At 40.9% G+C, this 13,760-nt stretch overlaps 1 protein-coding gene across 1 annotated transcript in view; it reads left to right on the forward strand.

Annotated features, from left to right (window-relative positions):
• The window catches only part of GPR39 (G protein-coupled receptor 39), a 292,833-nt gene that overhangs the window by 212,061 nt on the left and 67,012 nt on the right, over positions 1-13,760 (forward strand). The gene's annotated exons all lie outside the window — the stretch shown is intronic.

Genomic DNA, 13,760 nt, shown 5'->3' on the forward strand with positions numbered 1-13,760 from the left:
TAATGATCGTACAGCTCACTAATGATCGTATAACTCACTAATGATCGTATATCTCACTAATGATCGTATAGCTCACTAATGATCGTATCGCTCACTAATGATCGTACAGCTCACTAATGATCGTACAGCTCACTAATGATCGTACAGCTCACTAATGATCGTACAGCTCACTAATGATCGTATAACTCACTAATGATCGTATAACTCACTAATGATCTTATAGCAGCTCACTAATGATCGTATAACTCACTAATGATCGTATAACTCACTAATGATCGGATAGCTCACTAATGATCGTATAACTCACTAATGATCGTACAGCTCACTAATGTTCGTATAGCTCACTAATGATCGTATAACTCACTAATGATCGTATAGCTCACTAATGATCGGATAGCTCACTAATGATCGTATCGCTCACTAATGATCGTATAGCTCACTAATGATCGTATAGCTCACTAATGATCGTATAACTCACTAATGATCTTATAGCTCACTAATGATCTTATATCTCACTAATGATCGTATAGCTCACTAATGATCGTACAGCTCACTAATGTTCGTATAGCTCACTAATGATCATATAGCTCACTAATGATCGTATAACTCACTAATGATCGTATAGCTCACTAATGATCGTATAGCTCACTAATGATCGTATAGCTCACTAATGATCGGATAGCTCACTAATGATCGTATCGCTCACTAATGATCGTATAGCTCACTAATGATCGTATAGCTCACTAATGATCGTATAACTCACTAATGATCTTATAGCTCACTAATGATCGTATATCTCACTAATGATCGTATAGCTCACTAATGATCGTATAGCTCACTAATGATCTTATAGCTCACTAATGATCGTATAGCTCACTAATGATCGTATAGCAGCTCACTAATGATTGTATAGCAGCTCACTAATGATCGTATAGCTCACTAATGATCGTATAGCAGCTCACTAATGATCGTATAGCAGCTCACTAATGATCGTATAGCTCACTAATTATCGTATATCTCACTAATGATCGTATAGCAGCTCACTAATGATCGTATAGCTCACTAATGATCGTATATCTCACTAATGATCGTATAGCTCACTAATGATCGAGTAGCTCACTAATGATCTTATAGCAGCTCACTAATGATCGTATAACTCACTAATGATCGTATATCTCACTAATGATCGGATAGCTCACTAATGATCGTATAGCTCACTAATGATCGTATAACTCACTAATGATCGTATAACTCACTAATGATCGTATAGCAGCTCACTAATGATCGTATAGCTCACTAATGATCGGATAGCTCACTAATGATCGGATAGCTCACTAATGATCGGATCGCTCACTAATGATCGTATCGCTCACTAATGATCGGATAGCTCACTAATGATCGTATAGCTCACTAATGATCGTATAACTCACTAATGATCGGATAGCTCACTAATGATCGGATAGCTCACTAATGATCGGATCGCTCACTAATGATCGTACATCTCACTAATGATCGTATATCTTACTAATGATCGTACAGCTCACTAATGATCGTATAACTCACTAATGATCGTATAGCTCACTAATGATCGTATAGCTCACTAATGATCGTATAACTCACTAATGATCGTATAGCTCACTAATGATCGTACAGCTCACTAATGATCGTACAGCTCACTAATGATCGGATCGCTCACTAATGATCGGATCGCTCACTAATGATCGTATAGCTCACTAATGATCGTATAACTCACTAATGATCGTATAACTCACTAATGATCGTATAACTCACTAATGATCTTATAGCAGCTCACTAATGATCGTACAGCTCACTAATGATCGTATAACTCACTAATGATCTTATAGCAGCTCACTAATGATCGTACAGCTCACTAATGATCGTACAGCTCACTAATGATCGTATAACTCACTAATGATCGTATAGCTCACTAATGATCGTATAGCTCACTAATGATCGTATAACTTACTAATGATCGTATAACTCACTAATGATCGTATAACTCACTAATGATCGTACAGCTCACTAATGATCGTACAGCTCACTAATGATCGTACAGCTCACTAATGATCGTATAACTCACTAATGATCGTATAACTCACTAATGATCGTATAACTCACTAATGATCGTATAGCTCACTAATGATCGGATAGCTCACTAATGATCGTATAACTCACTAATGATCGTATAACTCACTAATGATCGTACAGCTCACTAATGATCGTACAGCTCACTAATGATCGTACATCTCACTAATGATCGTATATCTTACTAATGATCGTACAGCTCACTAATGATCGTACAGCTCACTAATGATCGAATAACTCACTAATGATCGTACAACTCACTAATGATCGTACAGCTCACTAATGATCGTACAGCTCACTAATGATCGTACAGCTCACTAATGATCGTACATCTCACTAATGATCGTATATCTTACTAATGATCGTACAGCTCACTAATGATCGTACAACTCACTAATGATCGTACAGCTCACTAATGATCGTACAGCTCACTAATGATCGTACAGCTCACTAATGATCGTAGAACTCACTAATGATCGTATAACTCACTAATGATCGTATAACTCACTAATGATCGTATAACTCACTAATGATCGTATAACTCACTAATGATCGTATAGCTCACTAATGATCGGATAGCTCACTAATGATCGTATAGCTCACTAATGATCGTATAACTCACTAATGATCGTACAGCTCACTAATGATCGTACAGCTCACTAATGATCGTACAGCTCACTAATGATCGTACATCTCACTAATGATCGTATATCTTACTAATGATCGTACAGCTCACTAATGATCGTATAACTCACTAATGATCGTATAACTCACTAATGATCGTACAACTCACTAATGATCGTACAGCTCACTAATGATCGTACAGCTCACTAATGATCGTACAGCTCACTAATGATCGTATAACTCACTAATGATCGTATAACTCACTAATGATCGTATAACTCACTAATGATCGTATAACTCACTAATGATCGTATAGCTCACTAATGATCGGATAGCTCACTAATGATCGTATAACTCACTAATGATCGTATAACTCACTAATGATCGTACAACTCACTAATGATCGTACAGCTCACTAATGATCGTACATCTCACTAATGATCGTATAGCTCGCTAATGATCGTATAGCTCACTAATGATCGTATAGCTCACTAATGATCGGATAGCTCACTAATGATCGTACAGCTCACTAATGATCGTATAACTCACTAATGATCATATAACTCACTAATGATCGTATATCTCACTAATGATCGTATAGCTCACTAATGATCGTATATCTCACTAATGATCGTATAGCTCACTAATGATCATATATCTCACTAATGATCGTATAGCTCACTAATGATCCTATAGCTCACTAATGATCCTATAGCTTACTAATGATCGTACAGCTCACTAATGATCGTACATCTCACTAATGATCGTATAACTCACTAATGATCGTATAACTCACTAATGATCGTACAGCTCACTAATGATCATATAACTCACTAATGATCGTATAACTCACTAATGATCGTATAACTCACTAATGATCGTATAACTCACTAATGATCGTATAGCTCACTAATGATCGGATAGCTCACTAATGATCGTATAACTCACTAATGATCGTATAACTCACTAATGATCGTACAACTCACTAATGATCGTACAGCTCACTAATGATCGTACAGCTCACTAATGATCGTACAGCTCACTAATGATCGTATAACTCACTAATGATCGTATAACTCACTAATGATCGTACATCTCACTAATGATCGTATAGCTCACTAATGATCGTATAGCTCACTAATGATCGAATAGCTCACTAATGATCGGATAGCTCACTAATGATCGTACAGCTCACTAATGATCGTATAACTCACTAATGATCGTATAACTCACTAATGATCGTATAGCTCACTAATGATCGTATATCTCACTAATGATCGTATATCTCACTAATGATCGTATATCTCACTAATGATCGTATAGCTCACTAATGATCCTATAGCTCACTAATGATCCTATAGCTCACTAATGATCGTACAGCTCACTAATGATCGTATAGCTCACTAATGATCGTATAGCTCACTAATTATCGTATATCTCACTAATGATCGTATAGCTCACTAATGATCGTATAACTCACTAATGATCGTATAACTCACTAATGATCGTATAACTCACTAATGATCGTATAGCTCACTAATGATCGTATAACTCACTAATGATCGTATAGCTCACTAATGATCGTATATCTCACTAATGATCCTATAGCTCACTAATGATCCTATAGCTCACTAATGATCCTATAGCTCACTAATGATCGTACAGCTCACTAATGATCGTACAGCTCACTAATGATCGTATAGCTCACTAATTATCGTATATCTCACTAATGATCGTATAGCTCACTAATGATCATATAACTCACTAATGATCGTATAACTCACTAATGATCGTATAACTCACTAATGATCGTATAGCTCACTAATGATCGTATAGCTCACTAATGATCGTATAACTCACTAATGATCGTATAACTCACTAATGATCTTATAGCAGCTCACTAATGATCGTACAGCTCACTAATGATCGTATAACTCACTAATGATCGGATAGCTCACTAATGATCGGATAGCTCACTAATGATCGTACAGCTCACTAATGATCGTATAGCTCACTAATGATCGGATAGCTCACTAATGATCGGATAGCTCACTAATGATCGGATACTTCACTAATGATCGTATAGCTCACTAATGATCGTATAGCTCACTAATGATCGGATAGCTCACTAATGATCGGATAGCTCACTAATGTTCGTACAGCTCACTAATGATCGTACAGCTCACTAATGATCATATAACTCACTAATGATCGTATAACTCACTAATGATCGTATAACTCACTAATGATCGTATAGCTCACTAATGATCGTATAGCTCACTAATGATCGGATAGCTCACTAATGATCGTATAGCTCACTAATGATCGTATATCTCACTAATGATAGTATATCTCACTAATGATCGTACAGCTCACTAATGATCGGATAGCTCACTAATGATCGTACAGCTCACTAATGATCGTATAACTCACTAATGATCGTATAACTCACTAATGATCGGATAGCTCACTAATGATCGTACAGCTCACTAATGATCGTATAACTCACTAATGATCGTACAGCTCACTAATGATCGTATAACTCACTAATGATCGTATAACTCACTAATGATCGTACAACTCACTAATGATCGTACAGCTCACTAATGATCGTACAGCTCACTAATGATCGTACAGCTCACTAATGATCGTACAGCTCACTAATGATCATATAACTCACTAATGATCGTATAACTCACTAATGATCGTATAGCTCACTAATGATCGTATAGCTCACTAATGATCGTATAGCTCACTAATGATCGTATAGCTCACTAATGATCGTATAGCTCACTAATGATCGTACAGCTCACTAATGATCGTACAGCTCACTAATGATCGTATAGCTCACTAATTATCGTATATCTCACTAATGATCGTATAGCTCACTAATGATCGTATAGCTCACTAATGATCGTATAACTCACTAATGATCGTATAACTCACTAATGATCGTATAGCTCACTAATGATCGTATAGCTCACTAATGATCGTATAACTCACTAATGATCGTATAACTCACTAATGATCTTATAGCAGCTCACTAATGATCGTACAGCTCACTAATGATCGTATAACTCACTAATGATCGGATAGCTCACTAATGATCGGATAGCTCACTAATGATCGTACAGCTCACTAATGATCGTATAACTCACTAATGATCGGATACTTCACTAATGATCGTATAGCTCACTAATGATCGTATAGCTCACTAATGATCGGATAGCTCACTAATGATCGGATAGCTCACTAATGTTCGTACAGCTCACTAATGATCGTACAGCTCACTAATGATCATATAACTCACTAATGATCGTATAACTCACTAATGATCGTATAACTCACTAATGATCGTATAGCTCACTAATGATCGTATAGCTCACTAATGATCGGATAGCTCACTAATGATCGTATAGCTCACTAATGATCGTATATCTCACTAATGATAGTATATCTCACTAATGATCGTACAGCTCACTAATGATCGGATAGCTCACTAATGATCGTACAGCTCACTAATGATCGTATAACTCACTAATGATCGTATAACTCACTAATGATCGGATAGCTCACTAATGATCGTACAGCTCACTAATGATCGTACAGCTCACTAATGATCGTATAACTCACTAATGATCGTACAGCTCACTAATGATCGTATAACTCACTAATGATCGTATAACTCACTAATGATCGTATAACTCACTAATGATCGTATAGCTCACTAATGATCGTACAGCTCACTAATGATCGTACAGCTCACTAATGATCATATAACTCACTAATGATCGTATAACTCACTAATGATCGTATAACTCACTAATGATCGTATAGCTCACTAATGATCGTATAGCTCACTAATGATCGTATAGCTCACTAATGATCGTACAACTCACTAATGATCGTACAGCTCACTAATGATCGTACAGCTCACTAATGATCGTACAGCTCACTAATGATCGTATAGCTCACTAATGATCGTACAACTCACTAATGATCGTACAGCTCACTAATGATCGTACAGCTCACTAATGATCGTACAACTCACTAATGATCGTACAGCTCACTAATGATCGGATAGCTCACTAATGATCGTATAACTCACTAATGATCGTATATCTCACTAATGATCGTACAGCTCACTAATGATCGGATAGCTCACTAATGATCGTATAACTCACTAATGATCGTATAACTCACTAATGATCGTATATCTCACTAATGATCGTATAGCTCACTAATGATCGTATAGCTCACTAATGATCGTATAACTCACTAATGATCGTATAACTCACTAATGATCTTATAGCAGCTCACTAATGATCGTACAGCTGACTAATGATCGTATAACTCACTAATGATCGGATAGCTCACTAATGATCGGATAGCTCACTAATGATCGTACAGCTCACTAATGATCGTATAACTCACTAATGATCGGATACTTCACTAATGATCGTATAGCTCACTAATGATCGTATAGCTCACTAATGATCGGATAGCTCACTAATGATCGGATAGCTCACTAATGTTCGTACAGCTCACTAATGATCGTACAGCTCACTAATGATCATATAACTCACTAATGATCGTATAACTCACTAATGATCGTATAACTCACTAATGATCGTATAGCTCACTAATGATCGTATAGCTCACTAATGATCGGATAGCTCACTAATGATCGTATAGCTCACTAATGATCGTATATCTCACTAATGATAGTATATCTCACTAATGATCGTACAGCTCACTAATGATCGGATAGCTCACTAATGATCGTACAGCTCACTAATGATCGTATAACTCACTAATGATCGTATAACTCACTAATGATCGGATAGCTCACTAATGATCGTACAGCTCACTAATGATCGTATAACTCACTAATGATCGTACAGCTCACTAATGATCGTATAACTCACTAATGATCGTATAACTCACTAATGATCGTATAGCTCACTAATGATCGTACAGCTCACTAATGATCGTACAGCTCACTAATGATCATATAACTCACTAATGATCGTATAACTCACTAATGATCGTATAACTCACTAATGATCGTATAGCTCACTAATGATCGTATAGCTCACTAATGATCGTATAGCTCACTAATGATCGTATAACTCACTAATGATCGTATAGCTCACTAATGATCGTACAGCTCACTAATGATCGTACAGCTCACTAATGATCGTATAGCTCACTAATGATCGTATAACTCACTAATGATCGTACAGCTCACTAATGATCGTATAGCTCACTAATGATCGTATAACTCACTAATGATCGTACAGCTCACTAATGATCGGATAGCTCACTAATGATCGTATAACTCACTAATGATCGTATATCTCACTAATGATCGTACAGCTCACTAATGATCGGATAGCTCACTAATGATCGTATAACTCACTAATGATCGTATAACTCACTAATGATCGTATATCTCACTAATGATCGTATAGCTCACTAATGATCGTACAGCTCACTAATGATCGTACAGCTCACTAATGATCATATAGCTCACCAGTAATCCATAGAGCTCACTGATGATTGTATAGCTCACAAATGATCGTATAGCTATGGGGGGGGGGGTCCTTATATGGAATGGAGAGGAGCACAAAGTCTCTACCATCCCCCAGCTTCATCATGGAGGAGGGGGAAGAGAATTCCAGTGGCTCCCGTGACGCTCTAGTGACCTTCATGCCAGAGAGATACAGCAGTGCTGAGAATAATGGGGGCACACAGAATAGTCACACTATGGGCAGCATTCTTCACTTAGGGGTGCACTCCGTTTGATGCCAGCCGTTTAGACATTAATGGCTGTCATAGTTCCCAACTGTCCCTCCTTGGTAGCCCTGTCCCTCTGTCCCTCTGTCCCTCCTCATTCTTCCCTCTGTGAGGACTTTGTCCCTCTTTCTATGTAAATATATATATTTATCTACTAAAAAATGTGATTGACTCTAAACTTTATTCCCATCCTTTAAATTGATATATTACTAATTTTAAAATGTTAACATGAAGAAAAATGAAGCAGGATAGAAAGGACCAGTGTGGTTTGAATTATCAAACAACATATTTTTCTCATGAAATCTTTATGGTATGCGTGACTAGGGGTGTGAGGGGGGGTGTGATCAGGGGTGTGGCTTAAGTGTCCCTCTTTCTTATCTCAAAAAGTTGGGAGGTATGCGCTGTGTGTTGAGTTCCAGCACAGTCCACTGCTGTTGGATACATCTCCCCCTAGGTGCCGGCAGAATACTCAGCGGGCCTCCAGTGCCGAGTGGTTCCTCCATCATGGAAGCTGGAGTGTCAGCTGATCTGCACCGAGTCACGTGACACCATGACTTGCAGACGCAGGAAGCTGCTAGGAGCCGCGAGGTGATGCAGGAAATGGCTGGAGGCCCGGTAAGCATTTTGTAGCACCACAAACCCACCAAACACCCCAAAAAAGAAGTCACTGTTATCCATCAGGCATGCCAGTTAGAGGAGAGCATTAATTGGTTTAAAGAGGCGCCCTGGTGGTTTGTAAAAACGTTTAAAATCGATAAATGTTTGAGGTTGCTTACCTCAACGACGACAAATCTCTGTATAGACAAAGGATTTTATTGGTAGCACAAGCAACGCGTTTCGTGAGTCTGAGCCCGCTTCCTCAGGCCAATAGCAGTGCCCTATATCAGTAAAAAGGAGACTCTTAAGTATGCCGGTGTCAATGCTATACATACATTTACAGCAATAAATTGTTATCAGCAGTAACATTGTATACAGTGTTTCATTATAAATGTATTTGCTAATGAACAAATCATATTGTGAATATTATAAATGTTAGGAGTATTTGCACTTATTTCAAGGTTGAAGACTAAAGTAGGTCTTTAAACCCCCCCCCACCCCCTTTTATAAATACATTTTTATTATAATAATAGCAATTTTTAATATTTTTAAACACTATGTATCTATCTTTTTATCAAATTATTTTTATACCCCTGGCCAATAAATGGCAGCAGCTCCATGAAATAAGTGCAAATACTCCTAACATTTATAATATTCACAATATGATTTGTTCTTTAGCAAGTACATTTATAATGAAACACTGTATACAATGTTACTGCTGATAACAATTTATTGCTGTAAATGTATGTATAGCATTCACACCGGCATACTTAAGAGTCTCCTTTTTACTGATATAGGGCACTGCTATTGGCCTGAGGAAGCGGGCTCAGACCCACGAAACGCGCTGCCTGTGCTACCAATAAAATCCTTTGTCTATACAGAGATTTGTCGTCATTAAGGTAAGCAACCTCAAACCTTTGTTGGTTTTAAACTGCTTTTAAATTTTTTTACAAACCACCAGGGCGCCTCTTTAAACAATTAGTGCTTACCTAACCCACATATGGTACCCGTGTGAGGGGTGGAGGCAGAACACACCACTGTGGACATCTGTCCCCTTTCTTCTTCCAAGGAGAGCGACCGCATCCAGGTCCCTAGCGACCTCCCCGAGTGGAGTCGGGTTAATTGTCTCCACCTGCTTCCTGTGGTTAGTTGCCCCCCTGCAGCCCACTCTTGTGAGGAGAGTCTTATCTTCTACACTACTAACTTTGACTCCACATACTTCACTATTGGGTTCCCGTCCTTTTGTTTCCTGTGTCTTTTTCCCAGAAGGTGTTCTGACACCCTCTGACTACCCATTATGGTTAGTGGAGACTTCCAGATGGCTGAATTTGGGATAACAGGGACTCTGCTGTATCAGGTCCCATGAAGAGATAGAATGATATAGTGAAAGTAGTGTGACAGTGGTAGTGACTTCAGTGAGACGCTGCTGACTGTGAGATGTGCTGGTCTCCACGTGTCATACACACAAACATGACAGATTCCCCCAGCAGAAGTGCTGCTAGAAGATTACGTGTAATTACTGGCGGATCGGCGGGAGTTCCTCAGCTCTGCTGCATTATTAATGAGAAGTTATTCATATGGAATCCTGGGAGCCTCCTCACACTGATGGGACAAGTAGTGATTAATCCCACTTCATAGCATAAAATATGGAGAGTAATGAGGGAGGACCTCACTGATCTCATACAGTGCTGCATATAACGCTCCTACTGCACACACCATATACAGCATACACCGCTCCTACTGCACACACCATATACAGCATACACCGCTCCTACTGAACACACCATATACAGCATACACCGCTCCTACTGCACACACCATATACAGCATACACCGCTCCTACTGCACACACCATATACAGCACACACCACTCCTACTGCACACACCATATACAGCATACACCACTCCTACTGCACACACCATATACAGCATACACCGCTCCTACTGCACACACCATATAGAGCACACACCGCTCCTACTGCACACACCATATACAGCATACACCGCTCCTACTGCACACACCATATACAGCACACCCCGCTCCTACTGCACACACCATATACAACACACACCGCTCCTACTGCACACACCATATACAGCACACACCGCTCCTACTGCACACACCATATACAGCACACACCGCTCCTACTGCACACACCATATACAGCATACACCGCTCCTACTGCACACACCATATACAGCATACACCGCTCCTACTGCACACACCATATACAGCATACACCGCTCCTACTGCACACACCATATACAGCATACACCGCTCCTACTGCACACACCATATACAGCATACACCGCTCCTACTGCACACACCATATACAGCACACACCGCTCCTACTGCACACACACCATATACAGCATACACCGCTCCTACTGCACACACCATATACAGCATACACCGCTCCTACTGCACACACCATATACAGCATACACCGCTCCTACTGCACACACCATATACAGCATACACCGCTCCTACTGCACACACCATATACAGCATACACCGCTCCTACTGCACACACCATATACAGCATACACCGCTCCTACTGCACACACCATATACAGCACACACCGCTCCTACTGCACACACCATATACAGCATACACCGCTCCTACTGCACACACCATATACAGCACACCCCGCTCCTACTGCACACACCATATACAACACACACCGCTCCTACTGCACACACCATATACAGCACACACCGCTCCTACTGCACACACCATATACAGCACACACCGCTCCTACTGCACACACCATATACAGTATACACCGCTCCTACTGCACACACCATATACAGCATACACCGCTCCTACTGCACACACCATATACAGCATACACCGCTCCTACTGCACACACCATATACAGCATACACCGCTCCTACTGCACACACCATATACAGCATACACCGCTCCTACTGCACACACCATATACAGCACACACCGCTCCTACTGCACACACACCATATACAGCATACACCGCTCCTACTGCACACACCATATACAGCATACACCGCTCCTACTGCACACACCATATACAGCATACACCGCTCCTACTGCACACACCATATACAGCATACACCGCTCCTACTGCACACACCATATACAGCACACACCGCTCCTACTGCACACACCATATACAGCATACACCGCTCCTACTGCACACACCATATACAGCATACACCGCTCCTACTGCACACACCATATACAGCATACACCGCTCCTACTGCACACACCATATACAGCATACACCGCTCCTACTGCACACACCATATACAGCATACACGCTCCTACTGCACACACCATATACAGCATACACCGCTCCTACTGCACACACCATATACAGCACACACCGCTCCTACTGCACACACCATATACAGCATACACCGCTCCTACTGCACACACCATATACAGCACACACCGCTCCTACTGCACACACCATATACAGCACACCCCGCTCCTACTGCACACACCATACACAGCACACACCACTCCTACTGCACACACCATATACAGCACACACCGCTCCTACTGCACACACCATATACAGCACACACCGCTCCTACTGCACACACCATATACAGCACACACCGCTCCTACTGCACACACCATATACAGCATACACCGCTCCTACTGCACACACCATATACAGCATACACCGCTCCTACTGCACACACCATATACAGCATACACCGCTCCTACTGCACACACCATATACAGCATACACCGCTCCTACTGCACACACCATATACAGCATACACCGCTCCTACTGCACACACCATATACAGCATACACCGCTCCTACTGCACACACCATATACAGCATACACCGCTCCTACTGCACACACCATATACAGCATACACCGCTCCTACTGCACACACCATATACAGCACACACCGCTCCTACTGCACACACCATATACAGCACACACCGCTCCTACTGCACACACCATATACAGCACACACCGCTCCTACTGCACACACCATATACAGCATACACCGCTCCTACTGCACACACCATATACAGCATACACCGCTCCTACTGCACACACCATATACAGCACACACCGCTCCTACTGCACACACCATATACAGCACACACCGCTCCTACTGCACACACCATATACAGCACACACCGCTCCTACTGCACACACCATATACAGCATACACCGCTCCTACTGCACACACCATATACAGCATACACCGCTCCTACTGCACACACCATATACAGCATACACCGCTCCTACTGCACACACCATATACAGCATACACCGCTCCTACTGCACACACCATATACAGCATACACCGCTCCTACTGCACACACCATATACAGCACACCCCGCTCCTACTGCACACACCATATACAGCACACACCGCTCCTACTGCACACACCATATACAGCACACACCGCTCCTACTGCACACACCATATACAGCACACACCGCTCCTACTGCACACACCGTATACAGCACACACCGCTCCTACTGCACACACCGTATACAGCACACACCGCTCCTACTGCACATACCATATACAGCATACACCGCTCCTACTGCACACACCATATACAGCATACACCGCTCCTACTGCACACACCATATACAGCATACACCGCTCCTAC

The sequence above is a fragment of the Hyperolius riggenbachi genome, chromosome 7 (assembly GCF_040937935.1).
Source record: "Hyperolius riggenbachi isolate aHypRig1 chromosome 7, aHypRig1.pri, whole genome shotgun sequence".
In the NCBI taxonomy this organism is placed as follows: Eukaryota; Metazoa; Chordata; class Amphibia; order Anura; family Hyperoliidae; genus Hyperolius; species Hyperolius riggenbachi.